This window comes from Solanum stenotomum, chromosome 11, assembly GCF_019186545.1.
Source record: "Solanum stenotomum isolate F172 chromosome 11, ASM1918654v1, whole genome shotgun sequence".
Taxonomy (NCBI): Eukaryota; Viridiplantae; Streptophyta; class Magnoliopsida; order Solanales; family Solanaceae; genus Solanum; species Solanum stenotomum.
Window position 1 is genome coordinate 22,257,832 of NC_064292.1, and position 12,555 is coordinate 22,270,386.

General features: G+C 37.4%; 1 pseudogene; it reads right to left on the reverse strand.

Annotated features, from left to right (window-relative positions):
- Positions 1-792: 792 nt before the first annotated feature.
- LOC125845760 (uncharacterized) lies at positions 793-5,937 on the reverse strand (annotated as a pseudogene).
- Between the last annotated feature and the right edge of the window lie 6,618 nt (positions 5,938-12,555).

Genomic DNA, 12,555 nt, shown 5'->3' on the forward strand with positions numbered 1-12,555 from the left:
TATGATGCCCAGTTAGGGTTTTCACTAGTAAAACTCTCTCATTTTTTATTTTTTATTTTTTTTTCACAGCTCACCTTTGCCTTATGATGCCGAGTTAGGGTTTTCACCAATAAGACTCTCTCATTTTTGTTTCTCCCAACTCACATTTGCCTTATGATGCCTAGTTAGGGTTTTCACCAATAAGACTCTCTCATTTTGTTTCTCTCAACTCGCATTCGCCTTATGATGCCCAGTTAGGGTTTTCACCGATAAGACTCTCTCATGGTTTCATCATTTGTACCCTTAACATACTTACTCTTGACACTTCAAAGGTTGATCCAAAGGTCTTTATCCAACTTTTGTACAAGGTTAGAAAGAAATGATAAGATGAAGTCTCAAATACGACTTTAAATTATGGGATCGACTTTAGCTTTGGGATAGAAAGAATAAAAAATAAAATTAAAAAAAAAAAAAAAATGACCTTTGCCCAAGTTTTTTATAAATATGGAATTTTGGATTTTTTGTTTAGTTAGACCGAACCCAACGACAGGGTTGCCTACGTATCTTGTTGAAACAAGAATTAGGTCAAACGTAGTTCATGTTGATTGATTTTCTTTTTTTTCTTTTTTTTTATTTATTTTTTATTTTTTATGGAAGAGCCAAGGAAGCAGAAGAACCAAGGAAGTAAATTAACTCTCAACAAGGGTGACAACATATGAATTAATACTTAGACGCAGAACAAGGAATTTCCATTACATCAACCTTTGAAATGTCAAGTCCAAACATAAGGGTTTCTAATACCAAAAAATCACATCATATATAATATCTCTTCACAGCATCAGCATTGATGACCATTTTTGTCATCTTGCCTTCTATATCTGCTAAGTAAAGAGCACCATTGGATAATACCTTCTTTACAATGAATGGTCCTTTCCAATTCGGAGAAAATTTGCCTTTGACTTCAGCCTGGTGTGGCAGAATACGTCTCAGCACTAATTGACCCTCTTCAAAACGTCTGGGACGCACCTTTTTGTTGTATGCTCGTGCCATTCTTTTCTGGTACAATTGTCCATGGCATACTGATGTCAATCGCTTCTCATCAATCAAACTTAATTGCTCCAAGCGTGTTCTGATCCACTCATCATCATCAATTTCAGCCTCTACAACAATTCGCAGGGATGGAATCTCAACCTCTGCAGGTATAACTGCCTCAGTCCCATATACCAACGAATAGGGGGTGGCACCCACTGACGTACGAACTGTAGTGCGATAACCCAACAAAGCAAAAGGCAACTTTTCATGCCATTGTCGAGAACTTTGCACCATTTTACGAAGTATCTTTTTTATATTTTTGTTGGCGGCTTCTACAGCCCCATTTGCTTTTGGGCGATAAGGAGTCGAATTTCGATGTTCAATCTTAAATTGACGGCATACCTCTTGCATTAAGTGACTGTTGAGATTTGCAGCATTATCGGTAACAATTGCCTTTGGAATACCAAATCGACAGATGATGTTGAAATGAATGAAATCCACCACGACCTTCTTGGTCACTGACTTGAAAGTTACTGCTTCCACCCACTTTGTAAAGTAATCAATGGCCACCAGGATGAACCTATGACCATTCGATGCTTTTGGTTCTATTGGTCCAATCACATCTATTCCCCATGCCGCGAAAGGCCATGGAGCAGACATCGCATGCAACTCGGAGGGAGGAGAATGTATCAAATCACCGTGTATTTGACATTCATGACACTTACGAACAAATCGTATAGAATCCCGCTCCATGGTGAGCCAATAATAACCTGCTCGAAGTATCTTCTTTGCCAGAACATATCCATTCATATGAGGTCCACAAACTCCTGAGTGTACTTCAATCATGATTGTTGAAGCCTCTTTAGCATTTACACATCTTAGAAGACCCAAATCAGGTGTTTTCTTATACAATATGCCTCCGCTTAAGAAAAAACCGTTAGCTAGTCGCCGAATAGTCCTTTTTTGATTACTAGTGACATTAGTAGGACATTCTCCACACTGAAGATATGTTTTAATATCATGAAACCAAGGTTTATCGTCAAATTCTTCCTCCACTAAGTTGCAATAAGCATGTTGATCACGAATCTGTATGTACAAAGGATCGATATGAGCTTCGTCAGGATGTTGAAGCATCGAAGATAAAGTTGCCAATGCATCAGCAATCTCATTATGAACTCTAGGAATGTGTCTAAACTTTATTGACACAAACCGTCGACAAAGATCTTGTAAATAATGTTGATATGGTATGAGCTTTGGGTCACGAGTCTCCCATTCACCTTGAATTTGATGGACCAATAAGTCTGAGTCTCCTAGTACTAGCAACTCTTGGATGCCCATGTCAGCAGCTAACCTCAAGCCCAAGATGCAAGCCTCATACTCTGACATATTATTGGTACAATAGAATCTAAGTTGAGCTGTTATAGGAAAATATTCCCCTGATTCAGACATAACAACTGCTCCTATCACAACTCCCTTCTTGTTAGCAGCACCGTCAAAGAACAACTTCCATCCTTGATCCTTATTATGAATAACTTCATCGATACATGATACCTCTTTGTCTGGAAAGTAGGTCTTAAGTGGTTCATATTCATCATCAATAGGGTTCTCTGCCAAATGATCTGCCAAGGCTTGAGCCTTCATTGCCGTCCGCGTCACATAGATAATGTCAAACTCTGTGAGTAATATTTGCCATTTCGCAAGCCTGCCCGTGGGCATGGGCTTTTGAAAAATGTATTTTAATGGATCCATACGAGAAATGAGATAAGTAGTATAAGATGAAAAATAGTGCTTCAACTTCTGTGCTACCCACGTTAGGGCACAACACGTTCTTTCGAGAAGGGTGTACTTCGACTCATAAACAGTAAATTTCTTGCTGAGGTAATAAATGGTCTGCTCTTTCTTCCCAGTGCCATCATGCTGACCCAATACACACCCAAAAGAATTATCCAGTACTGACATATATAATATCAATGGTCTGCCCAGCTCGGGAGGAACCAACACAGGGGGATTCGATAAGTAATTCTTAATTCGTTCAAAAGCCTCTCGACATTCTTCTGTCCATTCGACTATGGCATTCTTCTTTAACAACTTAAAAATGGGCTCGCAAGTTGTTGTGAGCTGAGAAATGAATCTGCTGATGTAGTTTAACCTTCCTAAAAGGCTCATAACCTCAGTTTTATTCTTCGGAGGTGGCAGTTCCTGAATAGCTTTTATTTTTGAAGGATCTAACTCGATACCTCGTCGACTGACTATAAACCCCAAAAGTTTTCCTGATGGTACTCCAAATACACATTTTGCAGGATTAAGCTTGAGATTATACCTACGAAGTCATTCCAAGAATCTTCTTAAGTCTTGCACATGATTTGACTGCTTTTTTGATTTAATGATCACATCATCCACATAAACTTCGATTTCTTTATGCATCATATCATGAAACATGGTTGTCATTGCCCTCATATAAGTTGCACCAGCATTTTTTAATCCAAAAGGCATAACCCGATAACAATATGTACCCCATGGAGTGATCAAGGACGTTTTTTCTGCATCTTCATCATCCATAATAATCTGATGGTAACCCGTATAGCAATCCACAAAAGATGCAACCTCATGTTTAGCACAATTATCCAACAAAATATGAATGTTGGGCAAAGGAAAATCATCTTTTGGACTTGCTTTGTTCAAATCACGATAATCAACACACATTCGCACTTTGCCGTCTTTCTTAGGGACAGGTACGATGTTAGCTAACCAAGAAGGATATTGAGCGACTCGAATGACTTTGGCCTCAAGTTGTTTTGTGATTTCCTCTTTAATTATTACACTCATGTCAGTTTTAAGCTTTCTCAACTTTTGCTTTACTGGAGGGAACTTAGGATCAATCGGCAACTTGTGAACCACCATGTCAGTGCTTAATCCAGGCATGTCATCATAAGATGACGCAAAAACATCCTTGTAATCAAACAGAGCCTGGATTATATCCTCCTTTTGATGTCGAGCATGTACGCTTATCTTAGTCTCTTTATATTTTCATGATCCCCTAAATTTATCGTCTCAGTTTCACTCATGTTTGGGTTTGATTTATTCTCAAAAGATTTGAAATCCCTGCTTACTTCTTCAAATACTTCGTCTTCATCATATTCGATTTCAGGATTAGGTCGAAGATTAGATTGGATTTTCAGATCCGATGAAAAATTCTGCATGCATGTCATATCACTAGAATCGGCATAGAAAGAACTGTATTGAAGAAAAAAATAATATATTAGACTGAAATAAAAACACAATTACATCCTATTGAAAAGGAAAATAGTGAGTTTGAAATAAAATGACGAGACAAAATCCAAATTACAACCCTTGAATAAATCGGATGACAAAAAGAAAAACAAGACAGACTACCAAGACTCATTCTTAATGGGGAGAGGAGTGGCCTCCCAATTGTTCAGCTGGACATCAAGACCAATGAATTGCACATCTCTGTCGCTAGTGCCTTCTCCGAGTTCAATCATATCAGCCTCGACGAATAAATCTTGAAAATAGTTGATCAATTCTTCGTGAACCTCCAACACTGGCTCTGGGAGTGGTGACTCAGAAGATGCTGTTGTGCGGGCTTTGAGGAAAGTTTTGTATATGAGTGGTATAGGCTTAGTAAGTGACCATACATCTCTCTTCTGCTTCTTGGCCTTCATTTTGTCCTCGACTCTAGGCTTGTATCCTAAGCCAAAAGTACCCAGACTCTTTCGTGGAGTCACTAGATAAGCTCTCCCTTGCAAGAAGATCCCCAAGCCTTTACCTAGTTCAAACCCATGCTTCAGCATTTCATTTACCATCATCACGGATGCCATGGGTAGTTGTGGTTTTGAAATGAGATTCCCCTCGAGGATATGCTCAACAACCACTACTTCAAAAGCTTGATAAACCAGTGCCTCATTCTCATTATTTGCCTTGATAAAAGGGAGGGAAGAGTCCTTGTAGACTGAGCTCTATCTCCCCAATGGCATCTGTTTTTTTCCCATCAAACGCCCTAACACATACGTTGTTAGGTCGTACCCTTTCAACATTAACATTCAATTTTTGTAGAGTTGACAATGGACAAATATTTGCCCCAGAACCTCCATCAATTAGAACTCGAGTGACATATGAAAGCTCACACTTTACAGTGATATGGAGGCCTTGGTTATGTCCCGTACCTTCCACTGGTAGTTCATCATCTGAAATGGTGATGCGGTTTACCTCAAAGATTCTCCCAGCAATCTTCTCTAACTTACTCACTGTAACTTCATTAGGAACATGTGCTTCATTCAGAATCTTCATTACATCTTTACGATGTTCATCTGAATGTATTAACAATGAAAACAAAAAGATTTGGGCTGGAGTTTTCCTTAACTATTCCACAATGGAGTAGTCTGACAATTTCATCTTTCTTAAGAACTCCTCTGCCTCCCCTTCAGTGACTAGACTTTTAACTTGCATTTGGTCATTTTTTATTTTCCTTAATTCAGCCGGGGCATAACATCTTCCCGAACGAGTCATTCCTCCTATTTCATCTACTTCTTCATTGATTTCTTTCCCGTTGTATGTCACGACGGTAGGCTCATAATTCCAAGGGACAGCCTTGGGATTAGTCATTGGAAGTTGGGACACTGGCCTAATGATCGCAGGTGGAATATAGGCTCCTTGCACGATCAAGATAGGCTTGTCTGGCCCTCTTGGAACAACCAATCTTGCCTCTCTTTGACTTGCCCAAACATCTTCAAGTACTCCTTTTACAGTTAGGATGGGTGCGCTTGATGGGGTTAACTTTTCAGACGTACTTTCCGCCCCTGAAGGCATCATTTTTGTTAAGTCAACGACATTTGCTGAACTTTCCATGCCAGTTTCAACCTTAAGGATTGACTTGTATGGGACTGCAACTTCTTCGTGGTCATTCATCATCTCTAACATGTTTGTTTCAGTATGTCTGGGCAGTGGATTTTGATTGATGTTCGGTCCATTTGGGCTTTCAACTATAATTCGACGAGTATTGATCAAATCTTGAATTGCCTTTTTCAAGTACCAGCATCTTTCTATGTTGTGCCCTGGGGCATCAGAACAATATGCGCAGTGTTGGGAATAATCAATATTTCTCGGAGGAGGATTCGACATCTTTCTTTCAATAGGACTCAAAACATTCAACGTTCTTAATATTTGAAACAAGCTAGCATATGATTCTCCAATAGGGGTGAACTCATCCTTAGCTCCATTTCCCTTCTTGTATTCTTTTCTAGGACGAAAAGGAATTCTAGTTGTATTTTGGTGAATTTGTGGGGGTGATGGATGATTTTGAGGAAGTGGTGCACGCCATTGCGGATAAGAAGGGGGAACATTTGGTTGTGCGCTAAAAATGGGATATTGAGGATATGGGACAGGATATTGTGGAATTTGGGGAGGAAAGTAGTGTTGTGTATGATTATCTTGGGCATAGGTTCGAGGTGCTGATACAACGGTGGCTACATCTTCCCTTCTTTTCTTCCCTCCAATATTTCCAGAACCATTTTGAAGCGCTTGTGTTGTGGCTTTTAAAGCAGCTTGGCTTACGATCTTCCCAGACTTGATGCCATTTTCCACCATTTCCCCAATCTTGATAACTTCGGCGAAGGTCTTCCCGACGGAAGAAAGCAAGTAATGAAAGTAATCAGGTTCTTAGGCTTGGAGAAAAACGTCAATCATCTCTGATTCCTTCATTGATAGTTTAACCCTAGCAGCTTGCTCCCTCCATCTAACGGCATATTCACAAAAGTTTTCCATGGTTTTCTTCCTCATGTTAGCAAGTGAGGAGCAGTCTGGCACAATATCAATGTTATATTGGAATTGTTGCACAAAACATCGAGCCAAATCATCCCATGTATGCCAGTTGGTTATATCCTGATCTATGAACCATTCAGACGCAATTCCCACTAGACTTTCCCCAAAATAGGCCATGAGCAACTCTTCTTTGCCCTCTGCACCTCTCAATTGATTGCAATATCTCTTCAAATGAGCTATGGGGTCTCCGTGACCACCATATTTCTCAAACTTCGGGGTTTCAAAACCAGTAGGCAAATGGACGTGGGGAAACATGCACAAATCACTGAATGAGATGCCTTTGTAGCCCCCTTTTCCTTGCATATCTCTTATACTCTGTTCCAAACTCTTCATTTTCTTAGCCATTTCTTCATGCTCCTCATTCTTAATTGTTTTCTCAATTTTGAAAGGGGAACTATATTGATGAGTCTGGGGATAAGAACTTGGAATTTTAAGGGCCTCTTCAGGGGTGTAGCCATGGTCATTAAGAACTTGGAATGAAGGATCATTGTTGGATTTGGGCACCACTGTTGGATTTGAAGTGCTATTAGTCGGTGCAGTTGGCACAAATAACGGGTTACTCATCATAGGTGTATTCAAGAGACGCACTGTAGAAGTTTCAGCGACGTTCGATGTGTTAGTGTAGGGGCTGAATCCAGGTGGATAAATTGGATCATTGATCGATACTTGGATAGGGAATGGCATATTCGCATTCAAGTATTCCCGAATCGAAGATGGAGGAGCTTTCCCATTCATCCAAGCTTCATACATTTCGACCATTTGTTTTCGCAACATATTACCTCTTCCACAGACACCGATTCTTGTGCAACTATTTGGACGTCGTCATTTCCCGACTCTGTTCCCTCCTTGCGCGTCATCTTCCTTTTCCCTTTTGATCTGGTGTAGTATTGATGAGATGCCAGCTCTAATCACAAACCAACCACCTTAAAACTCTTTTTTTTTCTCTTCTCTTACAAAAAAACAAACATGTTAGGGTTTAGTGTTTTGCAAACGATAATCACACGTTCTATGTTATGCACCTAAATTATTTATGTTTCTAAAATGAGTTTCGGAAGGCTTTTATGTTTCATCCCGGCTTTAGACGACTTGATTACGTCTCTTAGTCTTATATTTTACTTATTTGAATAATTTTGAAACGCATTTCGATCGAACCCGTTGAGGGTTGCCTACGTATCATGTTGAACATGAATCAGATCATTACGTAGTTCATGAAAGATAATAATATATATATATTTTTTAATTATTTTTTTTTAGAATAATAAATGTACATGAGTTGACCAAAAGTAAATCATTTTCATTCATTTTCAAATATTCTTAACACAATGATTTGAATAAAACATGAGAATAGAAGTAGCTAAGACTAAGATAGACTCAAAATGATTAACAAAAATATAAATAAATAAAAGCAACAACTAATAACTAAGAAAAGAAAATAGACTCGGAAAGAAACTAAATCCTCAGATCTCAATCATCCCCAAGACCCTTATAAATCCTAGCCAAGGCCTTTGGTAGATGTGGAGCAAGAACACGTGCCTAGCGGCCCAACCTCTCATCATTCTGGTGGAGATAACCAACATAAACATCATTGAGTGCATCCCTGAGTTGAAGTACTCGATCTCTGGCTTCATTCATGTTGTCATAACAATTCTGTAACCAATATCGAGTAGTATTGACTTCATGCGTCAAATTCTCCCTCTGTTCTTGGAGCTCTTCAATTTGAAGGTGGAGTGCATCTCGCTCGGCTATCCTTTGACCTCTCTTAACCTCACATTCTGCCTGATATACACTAAAACGCCTTGCTATTTCCCTTTCCCATTCCATAGAAGCCTTAACTTGATTCTGGAGTTTAGACTGTGTGTAGATAAGCTGGACCTTTTCTTTTTTATACTCCTCCTCTTGTTGCTCCATAGCGCCTGTGACAATGCCCAAGTCTTCTTGTAAGGTCAGAATGGTAGAACGATGTTTTCTAACTCTCACTTCAAATATAGCATCACGTTGGGCCAACTCCTCTTTAGCATTTTTCAGGTCATTACTCAGGACATCCAGAGTAGATTTATAGCTTCTTTCAACTTCGAGACGAGCTTGCTTAATCCTAACCTCAATTTCTACTTCTCGATCTACAGGTCCTTTCACTGATCCTTCTGGCAATACCTTAGGAGGGGGTTGATCATGAACCCATTCTAAGTATGCTTGGTCCACCTCACCCTTGGTGCGATCCTCCACCCTATCGTGAGGACTTGAGAGCATGCATCCCCCCCAAATCTTGAATATCTCTGATTTCCTTAAAGGAATCTCGGGATGAAACTCATACATGAATTCCCGCATATCTTCATTAGGTGGTAAAAACTGGCATCGACCAAGTTGTCGCATAACTCTAAGTGGCATATAAGGTTGGATACCTCGAAGGCCCATTAGGACGATGAACGATCGAAAGGTAGACATGTATATCACCTCGGCTGATGGAAATCAATGATAATTCCACACAATCTTGTCAGCAGTCAGATTATTGAGGTATTTCTTCCAAGCCTCAATACCCTTCGAAAAACTATGATCTTTGATTCTTTCCTCGTGGCCCCTAATGTAATCATTCCATTCTACTTTGAAGTTCACTACATAAGGGTGATGACGAATGTGTTCCATCATCCATAGTTGTAGTAACATATTGCATCCCTCAAAGTAATCTCCTCCATTCTTGCAAATTGTCAAAGCGCGGTAGATGTCTGCTAGAATCATGGGTACGAGGGTGATATTAGGCTTTTTCTCAAAAGCTGTAATGACTACAGCCAAATTTATATTGATCTTTCCTCCCCTTTTCGGAAACACCATAATCCCCAAAAAAGCTACTGTGAAGGCATCATAACTGTGTGCTTCCCAGGTCAAATGACACCCGTTATTACGAAGTTTTTTTCCATATAACTCTAACCCATCCTTTGGCCCATATCTTTTGTACAAAAATTCTAACGGAACCCATTCGTTATCAAGGCAACCACCTATTTCATTCTCATTTATGTGCAATAACTCCAAAAACCTCCTACCACTGATATGTTTTGGTATCATAGGTTCTCCTTCGTGAAGAATTTTATCCCTTCCTATGAATGCGCCTATCTCCTCTAGTGTGGGAGCGAGTTCAAAGTCAAAAAAGTGGAATACATTTTTTATTGGATCCCAAAAATGAACTAGTGCTTCTATCAAGTCCCGTCGTGGCTCAACATACAAAAGGCTTCGCAGAAATCCTAAGCGTTTGAACACCACTCCTTTCCCATGATTTGTCATATTTTCATACCATGCCTTCAAAAGTGTCGAAGCTTTATCTAATATCATGACGTGAGGTGATTGATCCTCCCTTGGTCTCTTATCTCCCTTTCCATATGGATTCATATTTTCCTATATTATGATAATGACAAATTATGACTTAATAAAACACATTTTTATTTATTATTTTATAAAAAATAAAGTAAAAATTATTGTAAAAACATGATTGGACACTAAGGAAAACAAACCATCACATTTTTTTAAAAAAATTTTTTAATTTTTTTTTTTTAAAAAAATAAAACTAAAAATAAATAGATAAATAAAATCTCCTATTAAATAATCTGAGTAGAGTTGAAAGGAGAAAAAAAATTAGTATAAATTTATTTTTTTAAAAAAATAAAAATAATAATAATTATTATAAGAAGAGTGATTGAAAAAAAAAAACATACAAGAAAAATTAGCACTCAAATCTTTTTGTTGCAGTCTTAACCCCTCTTATTAGATAATCCTGCTAGACTTTTTTAAAAAGAATAGTATAATAATTTTTTTATTTTATTTTTTCTTATTTTATCTTTACCCCTTTTTTAAAAAAAATGATAGTAATAATAACTAAAAAATAAAATAAAATAATAATAATAAAAAAATAATAAAAATAATTATCTTATATTTATGAAAGAAGTACAAATTTTGACAAAGTAAAAATGTTTAATAAAAGAAGAACACTAAGACCTTTGTATTTTTAGAATTTTCCTTCTTTTTTTTTAAAATTAATTCATCCAAAGCTGGTCGACATTTTGTATAGTCTTCCTAATAGTGCAACAAGTAGAACAAAAGAGATTATCGGATCCTATTAGGGATAATCGTTGCTGAAACTTATTTTACTAAGTTAGCAACCTAATGGAATGAGTGTCTAGACTGGTCGTAAAACGAGTGGACTACTCGAGTCGGGAAGGGATAGCTTACCGATAGCAGGGCTTTCCAGCCTCACTATTAGTCCTTCCCATCTTAAGACATGTGTTACTATAGANTTTTAAAAAAATGATAGTAATAATAACTAAAAAAATAAAATAAAATAATAATAATAAAAAAATAATAAAAATAATTATCTTATATTTATGACAGAAGTACAAATTTTGACAAAGTAAAAATGTTTAATAAAAGAAGGACACTAAGACCTTTGTATTTTTAGAATTTTCCTTCTTTTTTTTTTTAATTAATTCATCCAAAGCCGGTCGACATTTTGTATAATCTTCCTAATAGTTCAACAAGTAGAACAAAAGAGATTATCGGATCCTATTAGGGATAATCGTTGCTGAAACTTATTTTACTAAGTTAGCAACCTAATGGAATGAGTGTCTAGACTGGTCGTAAAACGAGTGGACTACTTGAGTCGGGAAGGGATAGCTTACCGATAGCAGGGCTTTCCGGCCTCACTATTAGTCCTTCCCAACTTAAGACATGTGTTACTATAGAATCCTTCCCAGGAGCGTTGCCGCATCTATAGTATCTCATGGCTCGGGAGCGTAATCGCATCTCCGAATAAAGTATCTTAGAAGACTCAGATGGGTGCGCGAGGAGAGACAGATATATAACAATTCACATAATATCAAAGCGATAAACAAGTAACAAATAACACATTATACGAACAACACAATATCCAAAAAGAATAATAATAATAAAAATAAAGATCAAAGCCATACGCAAGTCAATATTTTGAAGCTCGCATTCTGGTTATCCCCAGCGGAGTCGCCATCTGTCACACCCCTATTTTCCCCAAACGAAGTGTTTGAAAAATAGAGTTTCTCCAATTAAAGTGACATTTTAAAAAGAGATTATTTTATTTCAGAGTCGCCACTTGGAATTGAGTTTTGGTGTTCCAAGTCATCTATATTTTACCCCTAATCAAAAGGATGTTGACTCTAATTTTTAATGGTCTGTTAACTAGAAATCTGGATAAGAAATTTTATTGACCAAGGGGAAGGTGTAAGGCACCCCTCGAGTCCCGTGTTTCTAGCACAGTTGCTTCATTGCCTTATATCTTGGCTTGACTTAGTTTTTGGATATAGTATACTTATTAGCTATATATTTACTTATGTCCCACCTTCTTTGATTTATTGTAACTGTCTTGTTTACAATTTTTAGAGTCCGGAGAATTTTAGTATTATCGTTTTAGTGGGAGCCGATATTTGAATTATAATAGGAGGTAAACTTCTATGAGATTTAGAATTAATTTTAGAAAAAAAAGAAAATGTTAAAGAGGTTAAGACCAATTTCTTGGAAATTTCTTTAATCTCTTATTCTATTTCTTGCACGTCATTTTTTTTTGTAGTTTTTATTTTTATTTTAACATTCTGTTTCTTCTTCTTTTTACCTTTTTTTTTGTGCACATCTTGTTTTATTTATATTATTTTTTTCATTTTACTTCTCTCTTCTTATTTTTTATTTTTTTTTCTT